Raw genomic sequence first — 13000 nt, forward strand, 5'->3', positions numbered from 1 at the left:
AGCGAAATAGCCTCCATTCAGTCATACAGAGCACAAGTAGAAAATACATAAAATCTGACCTTTACAATATACTTTGAAAAGGTTCCCTTGGTTGCAGTTTTTTAAAAAAACAAGCTTGTTGTGTGCCTTTCCATTCCCCTCCATTCTGTCACTCTTTCTCTACCCTGAATACCCTGCATTTATTTCCATCTAAAACTCACACAGAGGTCCCAAACAGCCTTTCAATGGAGGCACTCAACAGACAAAGGACACCAGCCCTTTGAGATATCAAAAACACCACTCTGATATTGGGGTGCGATGGTTCTCTGAATTTTGATATATGATGCAACTAGAGTCACCCACAGAATTTTAACAAGGACTGATAACCAGTAATGCCTCAAGTGTCCAGGTGTCTGACAAGCACTTAACCAAGAGCTGTGCTTTTCACAGGCTCAAAAATATTAACACCAAAAAAAAAAAAAGCTTGCTTAAAACAAAGTCAGATATTTTATATGACAACTATACATTTTTAAAAAGTCTTTTATGCAAGACATTCATTTTTGTTTTATAAAGATTATATCATCTGGCATATCCAAAAATAAGTGATTACCACTGCTAACTAATATAAGACTATGTCAATGATGTTTCAACACAAAATTTCCCACTGTCCAAAATTATCTGCTTCATTGCTATTTTTCTAAGATACTATGCAGTTTCCCCCAACACCTCAAAAGACAAAAGTATTAAGTATCCAGCACTGCCATTACCTAAGTTCTTTTTTTTTTTTTTCCTCTAAGTATTTTATTTATCATTGAAGAAAACACAGCAGCAAGTTCTGTGTTGGCTTCAATAAGACCAAATAGTTAATCTCTAACATAGCTACTACACTCCAAAATTGAAGTCAACACAGTCATTACTACAAATTACTTGGTGAAAGAATCTATCCTGAAGAGAAAGGAAATTAGGAAAAACAATTTAAACAATTCCTCCAAACCACACATTTATAAATATTGTAATATTTAAAATGCTTGAAAGACATGAATTCTCCATAAATGGAAAAGCGGTTTGCTATTGGCAACAGAAAAAACTCAGCAACAGTTTACCAAATGCTTTAAAATTTAAAAGCTGTATCTGTTTTGGATTCACACTTTAGCAGTATTCATTACAATAATAACTGCAAATTGGTTTATATTCACCTTCTCTCAAGTAAAATCTACCGAAAATTCCTCTGTATCCGGTGTGTGTAATGTTTACTGCACTTACAGTAAACCTAAAAACTTTCTAAATTTAGTAAATAGTAAATACCTCAAAATACCTAGAGGTATGTCTCAACCGCTAGTGGTGTGAGAATTGTTTCAGCTCTCTGCTTTAGCGTCTTCAAATACATTTTCTATAAGAGAATCTTACTTCATTCCAAATTAATACCAGGTATTTCGAAATCAAAAGAAAAAAGATCAGTTCTATACCAAGATACAGGTGTTACTGAATACCTGAAGAATTCCCATTTTAAATTTATTTTTTAGTTTTTCTTTTTTGTAAACAAATGATTGATGAAACAATGCAACACCTCAAATTCCAAAAAATGGCATGGTTTTCCAACCTTCTGTGGATACGGTGCATGATCAACCTATTACATAGGATTAATAGCATGAAAGATACACATACAAGATGAAAAAACAAGCCACTTTTTACCCCCACCACTTCTGTTTACTTTGAAACTCATTAGTTCAATAGACATTTGGAATAAGCACCAGTGTTTTAGAAAGACTAAGATTTCTTCCAAATATTCCATGATCCCCATTTTCTAATACCACTTGATTAATGGAGATTTAACACTTCTAGATGTCCTAAAAACAATGTTATAAAACACTTATGACATATACTGAGTAATGGAGTGGGCAGAGAAGAAATGAACAATCTAGCTTTCAGTTGCCATTAGAAGTCTAGGACCTGTGTTAAAAGTATTTTTAAGAGTAACTTTTCCTGAGGTTAATAGCTACTGGATCTTAAACCATATTAGCCAAAGAAAACACCATTGTCACCTTATGCAAAGCTGGCAAATTCAGTGATTTCTGAAGATGCTGAATATTTTAAAAGTTATCTGTCTTGGCCTGTTAGTTCAGCCACAGCTTAGAACAGTGCTAAGGCAGCAGCAGCAGGTTTAAGCCTTAATTATCTTTACTCAGAAAACTGTTCAAACTTAAAATATTATCATTCTGGGTGTTAATCTTCAAAAATGGAGTGTGGGGCCTTTAATAATTCTGTTATAATGACTTTCTCTTAAAACCATCAGTAGGGCTTTCAAGACTTTAGGACAGTGTTAGAAATGTATAGGTTTAGTTTAGTTTAGTCCAATTAAACTAGCTTCCTCCAGTACAGAGCTCATTTTTCCAGAAATAATTTTTTTCAACAGGGTATACCTATATACTTTTTAATTGAATTATTCCATAGAAATATATTCCTCTTGTTCTCTCTTGCTTGTATATGTTAATAAATGTTAAAATGTTGTCTAAACCCGTTACCAGTCTTTATATGTACAACTTTCCCCTTGGTGTTTATATTTCCAAGCTTTTGATAAAGTTCTATTTTTTCCTTCAAATCAAGTCCTATGGAAAACAGAAAAAAACAAGCACCTTCATTGCTTTCCTTGTGCCAATGTTGAATTCTAGAGTTTATGTGATATATCAGCTGAAAACAGAACTCTATTCTTTTTAGTGTAGATATAAATACAATATTTGAATCAACTTACAAAAAGGGGTCTCCCTATGGAGTGAGTTAGTAAACTGTCAGCCTATAAAGGTCTATTCAAAGACATTTGTGCTTTAAATATTTGATGAAAGTGCTGCTAAAATTCCAAATAGTCTTAAGTCACTGATAGCTCAAAATTCTATTATCACCTAAAAATAAAGTAACATTCATACACTACGGCAAAATCTTACATTTTCCTCATAATTTTCAAGTATCTTTTGGGGGGGGGGTTCTCTATTACATTGAAAACTTGGCTTATTAGAAAAATAAAGAGGTGAATATAGCTACAGTTTCATACACCCTCACCTTCCTAAACATGAATAATTCAAAACTTGGAAACTGCAGCAGAATTTAGTCTGCAGAAATTTAAAGGATTTTGCTAACATGTCTTGATCATGAAGAAAAAAAGTGGATTTGAAATGACAAACTTTTAAATTTATTCAGTCCATAAGGAAATTTACAAAACTATTTTTTATGAAGGTAAATATTTACCTTTCTTTCCCCCCCAAAAAGTGCTGAACTTCAGTAATGGCTCTTCTTTGTGAGTCAAAGAGTTAAAACCATCTCTTTTACTCCCAAATGAGTGTCAGTCCCACTCAGAGGTGCCATGTTTTATTTAGAACACACTCTTTCTCAGTAACCACTTTGTTCTAATTGGCAAGGCAAAGCCAGGTCCCTAAAGCACATAGCTCCTTACATTCAGTTTGGATTACAAAAACACACAATGAAACAAACTGCCCTGAAATGTACAAATTAACCGTGCAGGAGTATGGGACAGGGAGGTGGAATTAGATTGTAATAGGGAACAAAATCCACAGGGAGGCTGGGGAACAAATCACTAGTGTCTCAACAAACTATACAAGGTTTCCAAATGAGCAAATACACAAGGCAGAGGACAGGCTTTTCCATAACTCAACCAAATTGCTTAAATATGGATACAACAAAACAAGACTTTTTTCCAACGCTATTATGCATACATGAGAAAATGGGAATACCAACAAGAAGGTTTAACAAATGAAACCTGCAGCTTGCACTGTCCAAATATGAAACTCATCTTTGCCTTCACACTGACAATGTGCAAAACAGCCCTGCAATTAAATCACACCTCCAAACATTTTTGAAAAAATCTTCTGAGAAGCAAAACACAGAAGACTAAATTAGAAATAGTGCATCACTATGCAGTGCAGAGAGCAAGGTTAATGAGCTAAAAGTTATATGAACAAGAACAAGAAAGATATTAAGAAATGAAGATCTCACCACCAAAACAGAAAATGCGTCAGACAAACAACACTCCCCCCACCACACATGCACACCTTTTCCCAAATTAGCTACTGTGCGAAGCTTCTAGCACTGTTTCTCTGATTTTCCCATGATATCTAAAGACAAACTGCAACTGAACTAAATAAAAGAGAACAGGAAAAGTGTGTAACCCTAATCTACACACAAATGCAAAACAATGCCACTGCTACACCTCTGCAGGGTTTTTACAGTACAACCCCATCTACACCAGCTACCTTCACTCCTGACAATAGTGGTAGAAGACTGGGACTGGTGTGTAAACACCTAAAATCAAATTTCAGTTCTCTGCTTTAAAATTTAATCTTGGGAACATTATTTAATCCATCTGAGCTGCAGTTTCTTTACCTGTAATATGGAGATACAAAATTGCCAAAGTTGTGAGGATCAAATGGGATAATATTGTACAAAATGGCTTTATAATATAAAAGGACTGCAAAAATCTTACTTATTATTGCAATTACTTCATTTCAGGATTCTACTGCCTTTTTAAAAACATAGATATAATTGTCCATGTACTTCCTCCATCTTATTTTACAAACAGTAATTCTTATTCCATTACTATTTTAAGTATCCTTTTTTTGGCATTCACTTTTAACATTATGCACCCTTCTTGTTTTTCTCCAAACCAGAAGTCTTGGGTTAAGGTATTTTTTTCTTCTCTGTAGCCAATATTTAGTCTAAAAAGTAAATTAAGAAATTTAAAACTTTGGTAATAGTTAAAACTATTAGCATACACTTAGTTCTACTTTACACAGTAAGACCCAGCTGAGCAGTTGGGGCTTTTAAATGATGTAAAATTTTGTATCATTAAAGATCATATTTTAGCTATACATTAATGGCCTATCATTTTTCCCACCACCCCTTCTGCGGACTAAGAATTAAGTGTAAGGGGGTTATAACCAAGAAAAGTATAAAAAAGCAACCTTATCATAACCCTCTAAATCAAGCACAAAGGAAAGAGCCAGATTAAAAACTACTCTAGGGACTTCCCTGGTGGCACAGTGGTTAAGAATCCGCCTGTCAATGCAAGGGACACAGGTTCGATCCCTGGTCCGGGAAGATCCTACATGCTGTGGAGCAAGTAAGCCCGTGCTCCACAGTTACTGAGCCTGCGCTCTAAAGCCCGCGTGCCACAACTACTGAAACCCATGCGCCTAGAGCCCGTGCTCTACAACAAGAGAAGCCACCGCAATGAGACGCACACACACCGCAACGAAGAGTAGCCCCCTCTCGCCACTAGAGAAAAACCCGTGCACAGCAACGAAGACCCAACGCAGCCAAAAAAAAAAAAAAAACTACTCTAAGTTACCTGTAGCACGGTGGAGTCAAGACCAGTGAAGCACAAAAAAAGCCTTATGTTGCTTTCCTGAGTCTACCTGATAGCTATCCATTTTCCCACCAAACCTAAAAGGAAGCCCATAAAACTAAGTGATCATTTTGATTTAGGTTGCATTAGACTGAGAACATGAAACATTAGCATTGAACTCATCACTTCTCATGTCGTAGAGGGCTGACTTTATTACATGAAAAGGGGCCAACCAGATCTAACCTAAGCAGGTCTCAGGACTAGGGATCTCCAAGCCTCTTTCACAGAGGAACACCCTCAGTTTAAAATTTGAGCACATACCTCTCACATGTCTTTTTGTTTTAAAAATAGTTATATACTCCTGAAGTGGATTAAATGGTGTGCCCCCTCACAAAACCACCCCCTCCCCCCAAAAAAGTCCACCTGGAACCTGTGAATGTAATCTTATTTGGAAAAAGGATCTTTGCAAATATAATTAAGGATTTTGAGATAAGATCACCCTACATGAGGGTGGGCCCTAAATCCAATGACACTCATCCTTAGACAAGACAGAGACACACAGAAGAGAAAGCCATGTGAAAATAAAAGTAGACTGGAGTAATGTGTCTTCAAGCCAAGGAATGCCAAGGATTGCTGGCAGAAACCAAAAGCTAGGAGAGACATGGAATGGATTCTCTCTCAGACCCTTCAGAAGGAACCAACCCTGCTTGCTGATATCTTGATTTCAGACTTCTGGCCTCCAGAACTCTGAGAGGATAAACTTCCGTTGTCTTAACCCATCAAATTTGTGGTAATTTGTTATGGCAACTCCGGGAAACTAACAGCAATAAGATTATATACATTATAAAAAGCAACAATTTTTAAAGAATGACAAAAATAAGTATTAGTAGAAATTCTAACATCTTCTCTTTATGCCTCAATGGACAATCCTGTGCACCGTTACAGAGACCACAGCTTTAGACCAATATGTGGGCAGAAATAAAGCCAAATAACAGAGCCAAACTATCTTAAAAGACTCAATGACTATTAAATTTCTTCCACTTAAGAATGAATGACACACGGTCACAGTTTTTCTACTTAAGGCCTAAAAAAAGTTGCCTTTCTGCTACTTAAAGCACTGAGCATTTTGTTTCCCATTAGAAATGCAGCAATTATTTTTGACATAATTTCCATAGCAACATCATCTTCAACACACTGCTTCATTTATCCTGACTAGCATAATAATTAACCACACAATTTAAGAATGCTTATTAGTAAGACAGCAAAGTGCTATAGACTAAGAGGTCAGAAAGGGCTGCCAGAGTTCAGCTTTGCTAATCAGTTAAGGACCTGCTGCCTCTGAGTTGCTTTCATTTGAGAGCAAGAAAGCTACACCACAAAGAACAGGGTTTCTAATACAGAAACAGTCTCAACATACTCAAGCAAGTGTTAAAAAAAAAAAAAGAGAAAACATGAGGTTATTAAAACTGTGGTATAAAAACAGTAGTTGAAAACTATATGTCCATCAAACAGAGGACTAGATAAACTGGAGCATGTATAATGAAGGTGACCAATAATTTATCAACCAAACTGGGACACTGAGGAGGAGTACAAAGGAATGTTATTAATTTCACTGATATAAAAAGCATAAACTAAGACTGTTCGGGTAAATTAAGGCATTTGTTATAATAGAATATTATAATAGTTAACATGAACTAGAGCAACATGTGTCAACATAATTAGTTTCTTCTGTTTTTTAATTTTATTTATTTTATTATTTATTTGGTTGCGCTGGCTCTTAGTTGCAGCAGGCGGGCTCCTCAGTTGCGGTTCACGGGCTCCTTAGTTGTGGCATGTGAACTCATAGTTGTGACATGCATGTGTGATCTAGTTTCCTGACCAGGGATCGAACCCAGGCCCCCTGCATTGGGAGCGCGGAGTCTTAACCACTGCGCACCAGGAAGTCCCAACGTGATTAGTTTCTAAAAGCATTATTTAAAAAAATACAAGTTTATAGAATAAGTACTGTAACAAACCACTTATACATATTAAAAACAGAATCATACATTGTTTATATAAATACCTATTCATAGTAAAAAGTATAAATATAAAGATAAGAAAGATAATGATTATCTCCGAGGTAGAAAAAGGATGACTGGGGTAAAAGAAACCTATAAGATTTCAGTTCCCTTTTAAAATACGCTGTAAAGCAAAAAAAAAAAAAAAAAAAAACGACAAAACGTTCGTTAATTCTGGGTTGGCTTGTGGACGTTTATTATACTACTTACTATAATATTTTGAATTTACAGACACCGACACCAGACACCCACCCACCAATGGACATAAAATGGTTCAGAGAATCTGATAAGCTGAACTGTCACTTTTTAACAAATACATGACAATGTGTGTTATACCTGAGTAATCTTTCTTGGACTTTTCGGCTTTAAAGAAATCAGAGAGTATACAACAGTAATCAAGTTAACAGAATTACAAAGACATGAATACCCTATTCAAATGCTTCATTTTAAGAGCAGCAGCTGCCTTTCTTCTGGGAAAAAGTGATTTGAAAAATCAAGGTATGACAAGCATACAGATTCTACTATACTGCCCAAACCTCACCATGCTATATAAAATGACTCATTAGAGTGGGTGTTTTGTTTTACACTATTTTACTAATGGATATGGGGTTCCCACAATTTCTAAAAGGAAACATGCATTACAAGAAGTGCTTAAAATTTTCAGATTCACTCTGTTCCTCTTACTGCAGATCCTCAAAATTCAGCTCTAACCTATAATTCTTCCCTTTCAAAAGTGACTAGAATCAGGCCACTTCTAGTCCAAACTTCTAACAGGAAATGGAAGCAGAAAGGAAATTAGAGTGTAACTCCAAAGCAGTAAGAGTTCCAGGTTCATGAGGAAACATTTTAGTTTTTACTTGTTATGAAATGGGAATGTTGCCCTGTTCTGGAAATTACCATGAAACTCAAGTCACCTCAAGGAAAAATGTTTGCATTTGGTTTACCATTCCATCTTATGCCCACCATTGCTGTATCACTTACCCTGGATGTCAACATTGAGATTCCCTATGCTGCTAGCTACAGCCAACTTTATTTTGCTCAGTCCAGAATGAAACTAACCACTTCTGGAGTCTGTCAGACATATGTAGAATGCACTTTACTTTTTAAAAATTTATAATGTTTACAATTAATTAATAATTAAAGTCTCAACATATAGACAAAATCAAAATTAATTAAAATCCCCCCAAATACTCCTACTCTGAGACTACCAAAATTAAATTTTTCACATACCTTCACCCAGCTTTATTCCATGCAACTATATACATATGTGTTGTCTAACTAAAAACAATATACAACACGTACTTCAATCAGCATTTAATTAATGTCCCTATATTATTTATCAGCATTTAATTAATGTCCGTATGTTATCTTTAAAAGGGAAAAAAATCCCAAACAACCTAATGGCATGTTAAGAGTACAAATTACAAAACTCTATTATTCAATAATCACTTTGGATTTATATAGAAGATTAAACAGCAATGAACAAGCTTGGTAATTTTCAGATTGGACACAAAGTATGCAGCAATGAGGAAAATGAAATCTTGCTTTAATACTAGCTATTTCGATCCCTTAAAGCCTCTCGAAAGTCCATTTTAAGTTTAAAACAATAACTATAATATCAAGAAATAATAAAAGTGAAGATGAAATTACTATACAAAATTAGTAATTTTCTCGAGCTGACAAAGGCTAGTAACAGAAATATATTCATTTATAATCATATTTCTCTCCAATGTTAAATATCAGAACCCAACATCTAAGATTACTCATTTGAATGGGTACCTGAAAACAGATTCCTACAAAACCAAGTACACAGTTAGCTCTAGAGTCATTACTAGAATATGCTTCCTACATGACATGTATCATTTTCTTTATTTACTGCAATATTCTTCACCACTAACAAGGCACAAGGTACAACTAACCATGAAACAAAGGTAAGCTTGCTTAACTATCTTTCCATTAAGAAATACACATATTTGAAAAGTTACACTGAAACTAATTTTCAGAAAAATAACCATTAGCTTCTAATTTAAGAGATGTTTTATCTGCTTTAATTAACCTTCAACTGACAAGAGACCCCTCACACTTGAGTTCTTCTAGTCTTATTCTTGTCTTTGTATAAATCGACATAGTAATGCATTAAAAGTATTCCTTTTTAAAGGAAACATTCTGTAAAAGGTTAAAAAAAAAAAAAACTTCTTGCACTATGAATAATCATCCCTCCCTTATTTTTCCAATTTTATGTGAATCATGGAATAGCAAGTTTCCTAAAAGTTAGGCTTAAATGGAACAGTATGTTCAGATCATGTCTATAGTTTAAAAAGAAATTGCTTAATTTGATTTCTCAATGAAATACTTCTGTCAGTCAATAAATAATAGACATTTTAGTATCTGTTTTTTATAGAAATTGCTGAAAATTATTAAAAACCATATACATACAGTCTAAAAGTCCACAAGACCAAACTGATTCTTTTTACACTGAGCACTTGTTAAGTTTGTCTTCTGATAAGCATCTGTCATCAGTGCTACTCAAAGAATCTTCCATCCCTTGGGACCTATCTTCAAGCTCACTCCCTTATAAAGTATAAAAAATGGTCTATGGATTATAGCTACTTCCTAGTGACCAGACTCCTCTGTCCCCCACAGCAAGCATTTCCAAGGGTGGTAGAGATAATGCCACATTGCTAGAGGTGTTACTTCAGTCAGTTCTTTAAACTTTCTGCCTTCCCCACCTTGTGATCATCCTGTTTGATGTTTCTGTCATACATACTTTTATTTAGCAAACCCATTCTGTGAAAAGCACTGCTTTATGATAGCTGGGCTTCAATACAGTAGTACAGGAGGCTGTTGTGAATTTGGTACTAAATGTCCCTAAATATCCAGACCGGTTGGTATCTAAAACTCACAAATTCAAAAATTGGGTTTGCACTCAAACAGAAAATAATACCCCAGGCATTTCTATGGCCGTAAGAGGCAAGACCACTCTTCAGATGCTATGGTTGACCTTTCATATATCTTAACACAGCTGTAGGCAATCGGGATTAGTTCATGCTTTCACACAGAAAATCGTATAATCCAAATTAGTCAATAGCTCAGAATGAACAAAGATCACAAGAAATCAGTTGGTTAACACCCTGCCTAAAGACAGAAAGGAAATATGCCCTATTCTGCAAAGAAAATGAGATCTCAAGTAACTCAATGGTTTTCCAATGAATTTCTGCAATTTGGTGGTTTTAAACCTTTTAAACCATACTCCACAGTAATATATGTTTACATCACAACCCATTACATATATAAATGAAAATAACGTGTAACTCAAACAAAAGTTTTACAAATACTTATCCTTAATATCTGTGATGCATTCAGACTGTTTTCTATTGTAATCAATTTTTAATTGTGGATCATGACCCGCTAAATTGATTTCTCTACCCACTAATGAATCATAATACCCACAGTTTGAAAAACTGCATTAAAAAGTAGTGTTTCGACCAGTAAGTGTTTATATCACCCTAATATAACTATTAGTACCATGTCATGAAATTTTGTTCCTTTCTATTATAGATATATAGATATTTACTGATTCTTTTAGTAAAGTCATACGAAAAACAATATGAAATGTTTAATGAAAAACAGAATAGCATGACAGGTAGAATATTATAAAGGGGGTAGAAAAGCCAAAACTAGACAAGACTTTAAACATGTTTTTACTCATTTCATTCAATTTCATGTAAACAAGTTATGACAAACTCACTTTTCCACCACACAGTTTTAAAAAGGAATCCTGAAAAATCTCTTTAACCTAATGGTACACAATAGCTATTTTTAAAGTAATTTTTCCACCTTTTAAAGTACATTGTACACTTTATGATACACTTTAAAAGACTATTTAAAATCACAGTGGCTTTGGCCAAAGTAATCTTCATGTTGTCTTTCACATCTCATGCCTCTGCTACAATGCATTTCTATACTCTCCTTATCTTCATAGAGAAACAAAATACACAAATGTATCTTTAAAGTTCAATGATCTTTTTTCTCTTGAATTTCAAAAAGAACACCAAATGCTGCTTCAGCAAGCAGGATGTTATTTACAAGTCATTCTTTTCAACTGATGTTGGGGAAATCAGGAGTGTGGGGGCAAAGATAAAGAAGAAAGGAGAGCGTATTTTCTTTACACACTTGAAAATATCCTCTTAATATTTTTAAAAGCAAAAATAACTAAGCTGTGTAAAGAGTCAATAGACACAGACCACCAGAGATAAAATAAATAATGATAACCATAGAAAATAAAACTGTAACAAGTCCAAAGAAATGCAAAGACCATGGCTGAACTATTTTCGCTGATACTTTTTTAAACTTTATATTTATTTAGGGACATGAGACAGTTCTTTGAGTATCTGATGTGAGCCACCTGACTCACAGGTGCCTGGCGTCTCCCGCAGCCACGCTCTACTGAATTATCAGGGGGAACTAGTTCTACGTGGAGACAGACACATAACATACATTTTCTCTCATTGCTACTTCATCTTTACTACACATACATATGAACTCTCATCAGTGAGGAAGCATTTCTTCATATCTGTAATTGTAGATATGCGTGTGGAGACAGACACACAATATACATTTTCTCTCATTGCTACTTCATCTTTACTACACATACATATAAACTCTCATCAGTGAGGAAGCGTTTCTTCATATCTGTAACTGTAGATATGCAAAGTAAGAAAAGCACAATACATTCACTTAACATCGCAGAGATTCTGTTAAAAGTTGGATAAAAACCAAAGTTACCAGTACTTTTTCTTTTAAAAACCTGAAGTATCTGACAAATTCCAGACCTTTAACAGATACAAACTGCCAGCTTCCCCAACCCTCCCAACTCCATCCAACCTATCCCCTAGTTTTGGCATAAATATAAAGGTCTAAAGCTTACACTATGATCATTTCCTTGTCCAAATAGCACAATGAATAGAAGATGAAAACTGACAAAGATTCTCTCCTTGACCAAATTCCAACCAGGCTCCTCTGAGCCCTCTTCTCAACCAGGCCTCAACCTTGACCTATAAAAACTACCGACTCCCAACACAAATGATTTCATACACTCATATCCCCCCACATTAACAGATTTAAACAACCACTAACACAGTTTTCAAACAGCTTAAGGCCCCTTCCCTAGGGTGATCCTAGTCCCTCTTAAAGTGCCTGTCTGAGAAAGCTCAAAGCTGCCAAAAGAATTTAAGATTTGTTCCAACAAACAGCTGACTATAGGCCCCTGACTACCCTATCTTAGAGCATTTACTAAAAATAGTTTAAAACTGTGAACCCTTCCTCTGTCCCTTTGAGATGTATGTGTATCTCCTACAACTCAATCACTCACAAGTGTCTTTCTCAAGGACATGAAAGCCATTCCTTTAAATGTAATCATCAGGAAGAACAGGGCCTCAATCTCTGTCTCTGTAGGAGGATAAAATCCTAACTTTCCTAACTTCAATAACTGTCAACTAACAGACACTGCCAGTCTCATTTACAATAACCAATCCTTTGTAATTTTTCTACTCCCCTGATTATACTGACCCAAGCCAGCAACCCCTCCCCTACTCCTTCATTCTCCCTTTAA

The 13000-nt window shown here is 35.1% G+C and overlaps 1 protein-coding gene across 1 annotated transcript in view; it reads right to left on the bottom strand.

The window, feature by feature from the left end:
• The window catches only part of ZFAND3 (zinc finger AN1-type containing 3), a 332576-nt gene that overhangs the window by 197783 nt on the left and 121793 nt on the right, over positions 1-13000 (bottom strand). The gene's annotated exons all lie outside the window — the stretch shown is intronic.

This window comes from Eubalaena glacialis, chromosome 7 (genome assembly GCF_028564815.1).
Source record: "Eubalaena glacialis isolate mEubGla1 chromosome 7, mEubGla1.1.hap2.+ XY, whole genome shotgun sequence".
Taxonomy (NCBI): domain Eukaryota; kingdom Metazoa; phylum Chordata; class Mammalia; order Artiodactyla; family Balaenidae; genus Eubalaena; species Eubalaena glacialis.